Source organism: Sus scrofa, chromosome 9, assembly GCF_054392235.1.
Source record: "Sus scrofa isolate SSC_HxYL_T2T_F1_AM1 chromosome 9, Sscrofa_HxYL_maternal_Yorkshire_Landrace_v2.0, whole genome shotgun sequence".
NCBI lineage: Eukaryota > Metazoa > Chordata > Mammalia > Artiodactyla > Suidae > Sus > Sus scrofa.
This window is the reverse complement of record NC_139391.1, coordinates 1,461,359-1,476,644: the sequence shown is the minus strand read 5'-3', so window position 1 is coordinate 1,476,644 and position 15,286 is coordinate 1,461,359. Positions and strand designations below refer to the sequence as shown.

The window sequence follows — 15,286 nt, the reverse complement described above, 5'->3', positions numbered from 1 at the left end:
AATCTTTTAAAAATTAACAAGTCCATTATTATAAAAATTGAAATAGTCTAACAATACATTGAGATAAAAAGTAAACATTTCTCTTACTCCCTCCTACCATTACTTACAAGAGTTACCCCCTTTTTTTTTGGCCATGCCTGTGGCAGGTGTAAATTCTTGTGCCGAGGTCAAAGCCACAACACAGCAGTGACAACACTGGGTTCTTAACCACTAAGCCACCAGGGATCAGCCTCTAGTTACTCTTAACAAGAGTTCAAAATTTGATAAGTGTATTTCCAAAACTCTTCTGCTTTATACATAGCAAGTTTTATGTATATGCATATATACACATGCGCACACACACACACACACACACACACACACACACACACACACACATATCTTTTCTCACTCAAATTCGAACCTGAACTATTTATAAGGCTGAATCAGAGAAGCCCACCTAAATCTACCCAGCCAGCTAGACCTCGGCCGTTCTCTCCTATGGTCAAAGAGCTTCCCCTGAGGACATACTGCACAGGATACAGAACACGCAGGGATCTGAAAAAGAACAAATAAAGGACTCACCGGTCTTTTCTGGTCTCACCAATCAGATGGGTCCTCCCTCCTCTCATTCCGCCGCCTGTCATCGGGCGATGGAGGGACGTGTGGCAACCACCTTCCCACACTCTTTAAAGGATGCATGTTCTTGTCCTTTGCGTCAAGGCAGGAAGGTGGGGAGGACCAAGCGATCCCAGTGACACAGGACATGGGCCATAACATGGAAGTACCACAGTTCATTTAATCGTTTGCCCACAGACAGGTAATTTTTTATATTACAAATATTGCTGCAGTAAATGGCTGGAAAATGAATGCTTTTGGAATAAGATCCCTAAAAGCAGAATTGCTAAGTCACAAAGTATATACACTTTCATTTTTATGTATTGCTTCACATTTTAATTCAAAAACTAAACCAAGCACACGGTTTTGAGTTGCAAAAGTACAGCAGAGGAGGAGGCTGAACAGCAGTAAGCTCCCTTTAGTACCTTTATCGGCCAAACTCTAATATTTGTTACATCACTATTTTCCTCATTTATCAAAAAAGACTCTATATTTGCTGTCTCCTCACAATGAATAAATGGGATCATATGTCATATTCCGCAATGAGAAAATGTGATATTATAATACAGAATTCTCATCTATTCAATTTAGATATTTAAATAATTTTAATAAAATTCCAATAAATGAGGTTTAGATAACTGGAAGTCCATATACAAAAGAATGAACTAGGACCTCTACCTCACACCCTGGACAAACATTAATTCAAAATAAATCAAATACCTAAATGCAAGAGCTAAAACTATGACATCTTAAGAGAAAACACAAGCGCAAGCCTTTGCAACCTAGGATTAGGCAACAGTCTCTTAGATACAACAGCTAAAGCAAAAGCAGCCATAAATAAAAAAATAATAAGTTGGACTTCATCAAAATTAAAACTTTTGTGCATCAAAGGCCATTATCAATAAAATTAAAAGACAACAAAAGAACAGGAGAGAATATATACAAATCACATACCATAAAGATCTTGTATCCAGAAAATACAAAAAACACTCATAACCGAAAAATAAAGATGAATAACTCAATTTTAAAATAACCAAAAGATACGAATAGAAATTTCTCTGGTTAAGTATGCAAATGGACAACTAGCCTATGAAAAAGTGCTTAGGACAAACCAGGAGAGGGACTCCATTTCCTGCAGGACAGCATGAGGGATTTCAAAGGCCCAATACCCAGGAAATCTGGTGGAAATTGAACTATTAATTCTCACCCATCAGGTTAGCTAATATTTAAAACAAGAATAAAAACCACCAGTGCCGGTGAGACCGGATGAAAGGGAATTTTCCTACACAGTAGGAATGAAACTTCTCTAGAGAGTAATCTGGCAGCATTTATCATGGCTGAAAATAGAATTTCCTTTGACAGAACAATTGTACTTCTAAGAATTTGTTCTAGGAATTAAAGTCATATGAGTTTGTGATGGTTATTTTTACATGTCCAGCTTGACTGGGTCACAGGGGACCCAGATATTTGGTCAAATATTCTTCTGAGTGTGTCTTGTCTGTGAGGCTGTTTCTGGATGAGAGCAATATTCAGATGGTAGCTTGAGAAAGCAGATTGTCCTCCTTGGTGTGGGTGGGCCTCATCCTATCAGTTGAAGGCCTGAATGGAACCCAAAATGAGAGGACTCCTCTGGCCTGTGCTGAGGTTGTGTACTGATCATGTCCTCCTCTCAGGCTCCCACTGAGCCATCAGTTCTTCTGACGCCAGTTTTCAGAGTGGATCATATACCATCACCTCTCCTGGTTCTTACACCTTCTGGTTCTCCCTAGAGCTCACACCATCTGCCCTCCTGGGTCTCTAGCTTGTTGACTGCAGATCTGGGACTTCTCAGTCTCCATGAAAATACATGAGCCAATTCTTTATAAGACAGAGAGAGAGAGAGAAAGGGAGGAAGGGAGAAAGGAAGGAAGGAAAGCTAGCTCTCTGGAGAAACCTAATTAACACAAAGGACAAGAATATCCATTGCCATATTCTGTAAAATAGTGAAAAAAAGAAAAAGAAACGAATGACCCATTGTTAGGTGGGTATACAAATAAATTCAGGACCATCCACACAATGGAATGCCACCTGTGTTTGCATAAAAAGATGCCCGTGTTCCATTTTATATTAGCAAAAAAAAGATTCAGACCAGTACATGTACATATGCGATCATTTAAATAAAAATATGTGTGCATAAAATTTAGAAAGACTGTAAACAAAAAAGAAGGAATGGAAGAGCTTACAACTAGATACTGTCAGTATTTTTCTAAGTAGGTTGGAGTATGGGTATTCTCCGTGTTTATATTTCTTATTGTACTTTCTAGCTTTTTAAAATAATGTACAAGTAATTTCTGTTAATTTTGCAAAATAATTTTAAGCAGAAAAAAAAAAGAGGAAGGAAAGTTTCTTTTCCAAGTTTTATTGAAGTGTAGTTAATTTACAAGGCTGTGACCCAGTCCCACATATACGCATATCCGCTCTCTTTCAGATTCTTTTCCCACATGGATGATCACGGAATACCGGGTAGAGGTCCCTGTGCTCTGCAGCAGGTCCCCGTTGGCCAATCATGCCAATACCAGTGTGCATGTGCCAGTCCCAACCCCCCAGTCCATCCCTCCCAGTCCCCCACCTGTCCCCTGTGGTAAGAGTAAGTTTTTCAAAGCCTAAGTCTGTTTCTGGTCTACAAATAAGTTTATTTGTATCCTTTTATTTATCTTCCGCACACAGGTGATACCATATACTATGTGTCTTTCACTGTCTGACGTACTTCACTTAGTATGAGAATCTCTAGCTGCATCCATCTTGCTGCAAATGGCATTATTTCATTCTTTTTATGGCTGAGCGTATGCACCACATCTTCTTGATCCACTCCTCTGTTGATGGACATTTAGGTGGCTTCCATATCTTGGCTATTGTAAATAGTGCTGCAATGAACACTGGGGTGTATGTATGCATATATCAGAAAAAAAGAGTGAGGAAAGTTTCTTTTATTAGATTTAAAATATAACGATTAACAGTGTAATAATGAAAATAATGTGGTATACTGGCCCAGGGAGATAATAAGCAGGTAAGTGGAAAAGAAATACATGTATATACGTGTGTGAATTTATATCTGATATAAATATTTATAAACTGATAGACGTAGGCACAAATAAAGTTATGGGTATGTATAGCTATTACAATAAATAATGCAATACAATTTTTTTAGGAAAGCCACAAAATACCAGATTACTATGTGAAATTTATAATCCTTAAGAGTAGGATAACATTTCTCTAATATAATATTAAAGTCAGAATCATGAAGGTAAACATGACAGTTTAACAATGTAATTTATAATGTTCTACATGCTGGAAAAAAAAACAGCCAATTAAAAATAAAATGAAAGTTTTGAACATATTTGCTGAGAAGTGAGAGGTAAATGTTCCTAATATAGAACCACAGAGTTCTCCTAAAATAAAAATTAACTCTGATTATATCTCTATTGGCTAATGTCTCATATCCACAATCCCCCCACCAGAGAACAGTCCTGGGCTGATTCTTCTGCCTCAGGTCCCATGATTTTTAACACAGTGTCTTACATAAAATATATCCTGCACTCCGGCCCCAGCTAATTGGAACAAGAACCCATGTACGCAGTGGGTGCTCACTTTACGACCTCACTGCAGTCTCTTCTTACCTTCTCTGCTCTGCTCTGTGTGCCAGGGGGCTGTGGACACACACTCTCTCTCTCTGTCAATCATTCAGGCTCCTAGGCCTCTGCTCTCTGGTGGGTCCAGCCAGTCTCAGGCACCAGCAGCAGAGGAGGCAGAGGAGGGAGAGAGAGGTGAGGTACGATAGTTCTGGCCATCCTGGTGTGATGGTTCTGGCGGTGCCTGGTCCCATACAGGTGGCACTCCTGCCAGGCGACCTTCTGTCCCAGCGCTGCGGCTCCAGCCTTCGCTGATCCCTGGTCACTCACTCCTTTTCACCATCTCCTGTCTAGGGTGTGACTAGCTTCACTTGTCGTCAGTGCTTTTACTGGGCTCTGAACATCTCCACACGCTTCGCGGGCCCCCTCAGCCCGCCCTAGACCTTGGTGATGGGTTCCTTCACCCCGTTGTCTCCCATACCCCCTGGCCGTGCCTTCTCTCCCTGAGAGCGAATGGACTTGGGTGATGCAAAACCGGCCAGGGTTGGTTCACCAACTAGCACTCGTACCTAACGGCTCGGGGAGGCCAAAGAAAGAGGCGGACCACTCCAGATGGGCAGGTGACAGCTTTCACGAGCACGTGAACTTACAGATGAGGCTCCATAGGCGCCACCATCGTGAAAGCTGCCAAGGAGACTCTCGGGTTTAGTCCCGCACATCATCCAGAGGGTCTCAACAGCGTGGTGCTTCTCAGGGCTGGTCTTTGGCACCAGCCCCTCATATAAGTTGATCCTATGTTAGCAGAGTGGAAACAGGGGGCAGAACCCACATTCCAAGGACAGGGGAGGGATGAGGCGCGTGTAAGAGCCAAGGTCTAGCCCTCAGGTCAACCAACAGCCACATCTTCCGGAGGCTCTTCTCCAGCGCGAGGGAACCGCAGTCTTCTCTGGGTTGCTTGGGGAGACATTCTCCCTAATGCGAAGGAAGCTTCTTAGAGGCGACCTGGCTCCCAGTCACGTCCCCTTCAGCTGACCTCTGGGAAGAGAGCTGAGTACTGGTGGTTCGCATTCTCCACGATGCCAGCACACCGGAAATACCCCAGACAGAGAGGCCTCAGCTGGGCTTCTCTTACTCCTTGAGACCTAGAAAAGTCTCCGAAATGTTAGCCGTCATCAGACTTATGAGATTAAATGTTGAAAAGAAGTAGATCAAATTATAATTATTTCTGATGATGCCTATGAATCCCAAGAAAATCAACTAAAAAGAGCTATTCAAATAGTTTTTTCTGTAAGCTGGCTGGTTCTATAATACTCATAAATCATTCATTATTCTTTGCTAATTTCTGCTGTACAGACTCAGTTATACATATATGTGTGTATATATACATATTATTTTCAGTTATACATATATATGTGTATATGTACATATTATTTCCATAGTCTTTTCCTTTATGGCTTAGTAAAGGCTATTGAATATATCTCTCTGTGTGATAAAGTCAGGTCTTGTTATTTATGCATTCTATAGGTAACAGTTTGCATGTGTTCATCCCAAACCCCCAGTCCATCCCTCTCCAACCCACCTTGGCAATCACGAGTCTGTCCTCTGTCTGTGAGTCTGTTTACATCTCATAGATATGTTCGTGTCATGTTGTATGTTCCCATAATATTCTCAATTATTCCTTCCTCCTAATATCCACAGCCTATGAAATAAAAATGTCAGCAAGTCTTGCTAACAGTTCTAGAATCTTTCCACCTGAATCCATTTTTGTCTCGACGTGTCCAGGCTATCCAGGTGCCAGCAGCAATCAAGGCCTCACTGCTAGTGCATCAACCCTCGAGGAGGCACTGAAGTCCAGCTAAGACCCTCAGAGAGGCTGTCTGGAGGTCAACAGTGGGACAAGGCACCTGAGCTCCTGCAGGACCAGCAGGTGGCAGCAGGCACATGGTCAAGTGGACTGACTCATGGACATTAGGACGAAGCAGGAACCACTGAGTGTACGTGTGACCGCATCCATGTAACATGTCTGTGCTTAAATTTAGATCCTGGCAGGAATACAGATGCTCTTCAAATGTCCAGAACACACACAAGTTGATCACATATTAGGCTACAAAGATCTTAATAAATTTCAAAAACTACAAATCACACAGAGTACAATACTCACTGAAATAAAACTAAAAATTGATAACAGAAAGAAAAACAAAGGTTCTAAGCACTTGGAAATAAATAAAAGTTATAAACGACTTGAGTTTTTAAAAATAAGCTTTTATGGCGTAATTAGACATGAGTCATTGTCATCAAATGAAAGCATGGCATGTAACTATTTGTTTAATGTGAAGAAAGTCTGTAGTTTTAACGCTAATTATTTTTAAATGAGAATGATTTACAAAATAAAATATTCAATCAAAAGGGCTATAAAAGACTAATATAGCAAGAGAAGTAGAATAAGCTAAAGCATATAAAGGTATGCATTTGATGAATTACAGAAAATCAGTATACCTAACTTAAAGGGGAAAAAAAATCTACTTCTTTGAAATGACCAATAATTGGCCCCCCTAAGGAAGGTGTTTTTTAAAAAGAAAAGAAAGCGGTGTAGGAAGACAGAGGAGAAAACACAAAATTAGAATGAGGAAAAGATGTATAAACAAAGATAAAAATAATTCACTCCATTCAATATGATCCTACGGAAGTTGTGACAGATAAACATCATATAATATCACTTAGATGTGGAATCTAAAAAAAAAAAAAAAAAAAAAAAAAAAAAAAAAAAAAAAAAAAAAAAACGGATACAAGTTAACTTATTTGCAGGAGAGAAACAGACTCACAGACTTTGAAAGCAAACTTATGGTTACCAAAGTGTACAGGCTGGGGGGAGGGAGGGACTGAGGGTTTGGGGCCGGCACCTGTGCTCTGCGGGAGATGGAAAGAGAGTACGGAGAACTCCACCCAATGTTCCAGGATCATCCGTGTGGGAAAGAATCTGAAGGGAATGGATGTGTGTACGTATGTAACCGAATCACTTTTTTATACAGCAGAAATGGTCACGGCGTTGTAAATCAACTACAAGAAAACTTTAAAATAAAAAAATGATACTATATGCCATTTTGTAAGAATTTTTCTAAGAAAGAGGTTATCTTTCACACCATTCTAGAGCAGTATTTTGCGATCTTTTTCACGTCATACCCTACTTGGAAAAGATCATGTTGATGATATAATGCTATAAAAAGTTTTACTTGTGCCAGGAGCAGCAGTCATCAAACTGGCCACCCCGGCATATCTGTAGCCCATTTACGGCAGGTGGGTCAGAGGCTGTGTTCTTGAGGTCCCTTCCCAGTCAACGTCGTGTGCAGAGGCAAGGGTCAGGAATGACAATGAAGAAGGAACCACTAACACGAGGAAGTCAAATGACCAAAATGATCATTTTTGCAGATATTATTATCTAATTAAAATGATGGGGGAAAAATATGGGGAACGCCCCAAGATAAAACCATAAGCAGAAGAGCAAGAGGGGTTCAGCAGAACTCAGTAGTTTGGAGTCAGTGAGTGATTCGTGATTATCGGAACACTTAATGAGGAAATCCCGATAGCTGGCCAGTCCTCTTTCCCCTGCTTCTGCAACCTCACTTCCTGTGAGACTGGAGCAGTGACTGCACACTGGGAAGAGACGCAGGATAGTTTTCCAGGTGGGGTAGAAAAACCAAGACAGAAGTCCTGCACCAACAATGGCCCAAAATTTAAAAACCACTGACACACCATGTTTTGCGCCTCCGAACAATAAAAGGAAATTCACCAGAAACCACATCCACAGGTAAGTAAACAGGGATTTTTCAACCCAAAGATGAGAGGACAAGCAAGAAGCACCAGGTGTTAAGGGAAACCTGTGCTTTGAAAAAGAGGAACCCAATTTCATAAATAGAAGAGCGAATGCCTAATAAAACATATCGCAAGACAAAAAGATGTTACTACTTCAATTAATAGAATCACACATTTTTATAAAATGATGCTTCCATTCTACATGAAATACTTCAGATTACAATCACTGAAAAACTATTTGAACATGTTGGTAAGAAACAGGATGGGCTAAGAGAAGGAACATGGTTGGAGAAGGACTTGGGGGGCTACAAAAGTGGACTGAGTCATTCTCCCCCTACAAGCAACACAGAGAGAAAAGACTTGGAAAACATAGGAGAAAAGTTGATATATGAAAGGTACACCTAGAAACTCAACCCCTATTTAAGAGGAGTTCCAAAAGGATCCGAGGAAGAAGAACGTGGAGGCGAGGCAAGAGTCAGAGAGAACCTCCCACAGCTGAAGGAACCGTCTTTTACGTCGAAAGGCTGAGGGATGAGCCCGACGGGTGCGACAGGCCCAGACCCAGACCTCGAGGCAGAAGGACGTGGCACGTGGAGACAGGGCTTACGCCTACACATCCAAAATAGAAGCCAAAGGTTTCATGGACATTACCCCATTCAAAACGTTCAGCTTACACTGGAATATAAACTGCGACAACCATTCTGGAAAAGAGGTTGGCGTTGATCCAGAAATGTTTTAAGTCTGCATAAGCTGACTGTACTGCCGCCAACAATCAGCTTATTCTGTCTCCATTCCAGCTGGACTGCACTTTTTTCTTCGCTCTGGAGATTATCATTAAGGACGGAGGATTAACCTTTAGGCTGGATAACCATCCAGGGTGGATCACGTTCCCCAGAAACAGGACTTCAGTCCTTGAGAGAGTGTTTGGGCCTTATCTTCTTCCATATCCTCACCCCCCTTACTGAGCCATCACGCCTACCCATGCCTTTTGCATCCTCATTGCTCCCCAATCTGCCTATTCCCCCTGCCCCTTCTGCCACCACCCAGCCCCCCCACCTCCACACCCCTCCCCTGAATGGCCTCCGTGGTCTGCTGACCAGAATCTCTGCATCCACTCTCGCTTCCTTGTAATGTATATTCTCTACTCCCCAACTTCTCAAAGATCCTTTCAAAATGCAGGTCTGTTCATGTCTGCGCTGGCTTAAAGTTCTTCAATGAGGCACACAGGAGACCTCAATTATAATTGAATTCAGGTTATTTAAAAGCATTATTCAAATGCGATGCTTTGGTAATAGTTATATGAATATTCTTTACACTCTTCTTTATACTCCACGTGTGAAACATTTCTCACACAAGAAAAACGATGTAACCAAAAAAGGCCTAATCTCCAAATCATACAAACACCTCAAATACAACTCAAAACAAACAACCCAACTGAAAAATGGGCGGGAGACCTAAATAGACATTTCTCCAAAGACATACAGATGGCCAGCAGGCACATGGAAAAATGTGCAACATCTCTGATTATGAGAGAAATGCAAATCAAACTCTAATTAGGTACCACCTCACACCCGTCCGAATGGCCATCATGAGTAAGTCTACAAACAACAAGCGCTGGAGAGGGTGTGGAGAAAAGGGAACCCTCCTGCACTGTTGGTGGGAGTGTAACTCAGTACAACCCCTATGGAGAACAGTATGGAGGTACCTCAGAAAACTAAATACAGAACTACCATATGACCCAGTAATCCCACTCCTGGGCATATATCCGGACAAGACTTTTATTCAAAAAGATAGATGCACCCCTATGTTCACTGCAGCACTGTTCACAATAGCCAAGACATGGAAGCAATCTAAATGTCCATCAGAAGATGACTGGATTAAGAAGATGCAGTACATATACACAATAGAATACTATGCAGCCATAAAAAAGAACAAAATAATACCATTTGTGGCAACATGGAGGCAACTAGAGATTATCATATTAAGTGAAGTCAGTCAGAAAGAGAAAGACAAATACCATATGATATCACTTATACATGGAGTCTAAAGTATGGCACAAATGAACCTACCTACAAAATAGAAACAGACTCACATACTTGGAGAACAGACTTGGAATTGTCAACTGGGAGGGGGAGGGAGTGGATGGACAGGGAGTTTAGGGTTGTAGATACAAACTATTACATTTTGAATGAATATGCAATGAGGTCCTACTGCATAGCACAGGGAACTCTACCCAGTCTCTTGGGATGGAACATGATGGGAGCCAGGAGGAGGAAAAGAATGTACATAGGCGTTCCCTTTGTGGCTCAGTGATTACGAACCCAACTAGTATCCATGAGGAGAGGGGTTCAATCCCTGGCCTCGCTCAGTGGATTAAGGATCCAGTGTTGCCATGAGCTGAGGCGTAGGTCACAGACACGGCTTGGATGCCATGTTGCTATGGTTGTGACATAGGCTCCAGCTGCAGCTCTGACTCAGCCCTTAGCCTGGGAACTTCTATATGTCACAGGTGTGGCCCTAAAAAGCAAAAATAAATAATAAAATATATATATATATATGCATGTATGTATGACTGTGTCAATATGCTGTGCAGCAGAAATTGGCACAACACTGTAAATGAACTATAATCTTAAAGCTTTTTTAAAAATAAATGCGTGTAAAAAAATTTGAAAAAGCCAAAAAATTGTCAAAACAAACAAAAACCTAAAATAAAATACAGCAATAGAGTCTTTCAAGAGCTTCCTTGACCCAGCACTAAGATCGTACACGCCTGATCCCTGCTGCCTCTCTGGTCACATGTCACACACCACACGTCTTTGGGTTCTTTGTCTGCACTTGGCTTCTTGTGGCCACAGAGCCTGTATTGTTTCTGCCCATGACACTCTCTCCACCACCTACCCTCCATAAACTCCCTGATTAATTCCTATTCAAACTTCAGATTTTAACATAAAAATCACTTTCTTAGAGTTGTCTTTCTTGACTTCTCCAGCCTAGGTCAAGTCCACGTGTACATATATAACAGGTAAAAAGTATATATGTGTATACATACATGCACACAAACATATAATTCATTTGCATTATATATTCCTTCAGACACATGCCTTGACTTGTAATGATACACTGATTTGTGTATTATCTGATTTATGTCTTTTGCTGTTTCCCACAGGCCCCATGTGGGCAGGAGCAATGTCTGTTCTGTCCCCCTGTTTTAGGCTCTGGCGTGGGACGACTCTCAGTAAACACTGGTCAGATGAAGTAAATGGGGCATGATGAGTGCAGCCTCTGGTCAAACGTTTGGAACCTGGAATTAAAGGGAAAGATACACGCTGTCCACCCTACTGTGTAGCCTTGGACTAGGTGCTACTAGGTGTCCTGGGGCAAATGAAGGCCATAGTTGAGCCCAAGCGACAGGACTGTTAAAACCATTAGCTGAGAGCGCAAAGCACTCGCACGGTGCCCGGCCCATAGCGGGCACTCAAAGTATTACTTATAATGAATGTTCACTGCAGCACTATTCCCAATAGCCAAGACATGGAAACAGCCTAAATGTCCACCTGCAGATGAGTGGACTAAGAGGATTCCATGTACACAATGGAGTGCTCCTCAGCCGTGACAAAGAGCAAAATGCTGCCATTCACAGCAACACGGGTGGAACTAGAGACTCCCATCCTGCGTGAAGTAAGTCAGAAAGAGAAGACAAATACCCTATGATATCATTTACATCTGGAATCTAATATACGGCACAAAGGAACCTTTCCACAGACAAGACAGTCGTGGACTTGGAGAACAGACTTGTGGATGCCAAGGGGGAGAGGGAGGGAGTGGGATGGGGGGGGAGCTCGGGGTTAATAGATGCAGACTATTGTCTTTGGAATGGATGAGCAATGAGATCCTGCTGTGTCGCACTGGGAACTGTGTCTAGTCACTTATGATGGAGCATGATAGAGGATAATGTGAGAAAAAGAATGTATATAGGTATATGCGATTGGGTTGATTTGCTGTACAGTAGAAAATCGACAGAACACTTTAAACCAACTACAGTGGAACAAACAAAACTCATTTTAAAAAGTATTATTTATTATATGTTCATACTTTTTATTCTGCTATTGTTGCAAAATTCTCATACTGAAAAGTTCTCCCTCTCTGCTCATGCTCTTTTGAAGCAATCCGATGATCTTTTAGTGCTCCTGAAACTGCTTTCCATTGCAGGCACCTGTAAGGCACGTGAGTGGCACTCAGGGAGAGAAGAGGGCAGCACCACATCCGATCCGCCAGACCCGCCGCTCCCGCAAAGCACTGGGCTCGGCTGGGGCCCCAAGCAGGGCATCCTCCCGGGGGCGGGAGCAGGTGTGTCGCTGAGATGGCGGCTTCTGCGTTCCACCCTTTCTTCTTTCACTTCTATGGAGTCCTCAGCATTTTTTTTTTTTTTTCAGGGAAAATATGGCTGTGTTTTGCTTATAGATTTGTTTTGTTTTGACCCTAAATGTATGTGCTCAGAGTAGAGACGTCTTAAAGCCTCACAGTGTTAGCTGGGGGGAACCCCAAAGCTTTTCACTCAGGGTTCAAAAGGAGCAAATGGGCAGAAATTCACACGTGGCCGAGGCCGTCTAAAGGATGGGCCAACTTCGAGTTTGACCGTGGGTGTTACTAAAGCCTAGGATGGCAAAAAGGGCTCCGTGAAAAGGAACGTCGGGATTGAAAGCTGACTTTAATTACATCTCACACGGCTGCTCTGATCCGTCGGTGTTTAACCCCAGGGAGGGGCTTACAAGTGTGGCTTCATTATAAACTCAAAAGCCATTTTAACCTAATTGCTCCCTCATCACTCTTAAAACCGACGCCTAAAGCCTGAAGAATAAACTCCTGGTTCCGGATTCCCGACCCTGTTCACCCCTGGTAAATGCTCCCCAGGGGACCTGAACACTCTCACTAATTTCGGTAGATGTTGTCCTGATCTCGGCTGTGGCACGACTGTTTAACGAGTTCCAGAGGAACCAATTTCCTGCTCCAAGAAACTTCCTTACCAAGTTCCCTAATTATTCCCAGACGGTCCTCCCCCTGCGAAATTCTGCCAGCCGGGAGGTTGTTAGTAGGCCACGGGGGGGGGGGGGGGGGGGGGGGCGGCTCCAGTTGAGTCACCAAGGAAACAGATCAACGGTACAGAGGGGCACAGTTGACACTGAGAGACCAGGGACCTGATGGTTTATCAAGAACATCCAAGAGCTTCTTGATACATACAGACCGTAGCAACTGATATTTACCAGATTAGACATGAAAACTGACATCTTAAGAATATTTATCAACTTGTTTTACAATGATGATAATAATCTACTATATGTTAGCAGAAATAACACAGGCTGCTTTTAAAAATTGTGTTTTCAAAAAATATTTAGAAGAGTAGCACCTTTACATTTTTGCAAATCCCTGTAATGTCTGGTTTAAGAGAATACAGGAGAATTCTCACACCTCCTTCTACATTCAATTCATTATGATATCATGCATCATGTAGCTTCTGGAAAACTACATTCCTGAGAGAAAGAGGTAAAGGTAAACAATATTTTAATACTGTCATGAAAATAATTTTGACCTCACAAACCCCTAAAAGGGTCTCAGGGTTTCCTTAAGGTTCCCAAAGCAACTCTGAGATCCACTACTCTGAACAAAATCACAGTTAAAAAGAAAAGTCATCGAATAACTTTATATTTAGGGGGGAAAAAAAAAAAACATGCAGCAAAACAACAGACCAAGAGACAGGTTGCAGTTATTAAGACAGAAGTGTCTGTGCCCAATTCTTGCTAGTTACGGCTTTAGGCCATTCTAACCCAGGAGATGCAGTCTCATCCTGGGACATCCTGTAACACCACCTGGGACAGTCTGCCCTGCTTCTGGGTGGTAATGACAGTGAGACAGCCCACCTAGAAGCCCTAGCTCGAGAAACAGATTTAACAGAGTTGCTAATCATTTTATTTTGAAACACATTCTACAAATTGCCAAATATCAGACGTGCCAAGCGTTGATTAACAAAGGCTACGGTGTTGCTTTAAAGGCACGTCATCCTCGGAAACACTGATAACAAAGACGGAAAGAACTTCCACGTGTGATGAACGCCTGCTTTTCCCCCCTTAAGGCTGAGAAGTCAGAGGAAGGGGAACACGAACTTTCTAAAAGGAACGGCCTTTTTTTTTTTAGTTCCCCGAAGAAATTGAATGATATGCCCGAATGACTCACGTTGCTGGGACTGTTCCCCCAGAAGAGCTGCCCAAGGTCCCACGATGACCTTGGAGGGGGTGGGGGGAAGGGGGTGTCCCTCCGGCAGGAACGGCCAGTGTCCATCTGAACGATCTTCCCGCCATCTCTGCTTGTGGTCCGTTCCAGGAAGACACGTCTGGCCAACGTGGCCGCCTCCGGGAGGCGCTCCAGCCCAGGACGCACACTGGACACAGCAGTCAGTGCACGGCCACTGGACCAGCATCTAGGGCACCCAAACCCCACATGAGAATATTTCCAGGCCCATGCTTCTGTTCTGTGTGATGCAGTCAAGCACATGCACAGGGGCCAGAAGCATGAACTCTGAAGGCCAAGAAGCCTGTGTTCTAGTCCCATCTGGCCGCAAACGCACTGTGAGTGCTTAGACAAAGCAGTGTCTCCCAGCTGCTCCACTAAACGGTATTGTCTTAAAGAATAAAAGGAACTCATCACGTAAAGGCTTCGCTGGGTATATAATAAGTGTCCAATAAATACGAGCTATGTTTAAAAAGCACATTTTAATTTGTCTTTCCCCCTCTGTAACATCTCTCATAACTTTTAAAATTGAGTCCAAACGCTTTCTGTTACTTCATAAAAAATCATTCACGGTTTGGCTTCTTCCCTGCCACTCCTCACGCACTCTGTGCAGCTGTCACACAATTCTGCTTGAGGCCTAAGAACATATCCTGCTTTTCAGACACTAGTTTTTCTCTAAACAGAGTCCTCTCCTTTGTTTTTTTGTTTGTTTGTTTGTTTTGTTTTGTCTTTTTGCCATTTCTTTGGGCTGCTCCCGTGGCATATGGAGGTTCCCAGGCTAGGGGTCGAATGGGAGCTGTAGCCACTGGCCTACGCCAGAGCCACAGCAACGCGGGATCCGAGCCGCGTCTGCAACCTACACCACAGCTCACGGCAACGCTGGATTGTTAACCCACTGAGCAAGGGCAGGGACCGAACCCGCAACCTCTTTGTTCTTAGTCGGATTCATTAACCACTGCGCCACGACGGGAACTCCTCCTTTGTTTTTG

At 42.8% G+C, this 15,286-nt stretch overlaps 1 protein-coding gene across 5 annotated transcripts in view; it reads right to left on the bottom strand.

The window, feature by feature from the left end:
* Positions 1-910: 910 nt before the first annotated feature.
* The window catches only part of OR10A3 (olfactory receptor family 10 subfamily A member 3), a 93,403-nt gene continuing 79,027 nt past the window's right edge, over positions 911-15,286 (bottom strand). For 2 of the 5 annotated variants that reach the window (XR_014814496.1, XR_014814497.1), the window contains exon 2: positions 911-5,347. The gene's annotated coding sequence lies outside the window, so the exon portion shown is untranslated. Of the gene's footprint in view, positions 5,358-15,286 lie in introns of all 5 variants that reach the window. The other 3 variants (XR_014814498.1, XR_014814499.1, XM_084974957.1) reach the window with 2 other exon arrangements.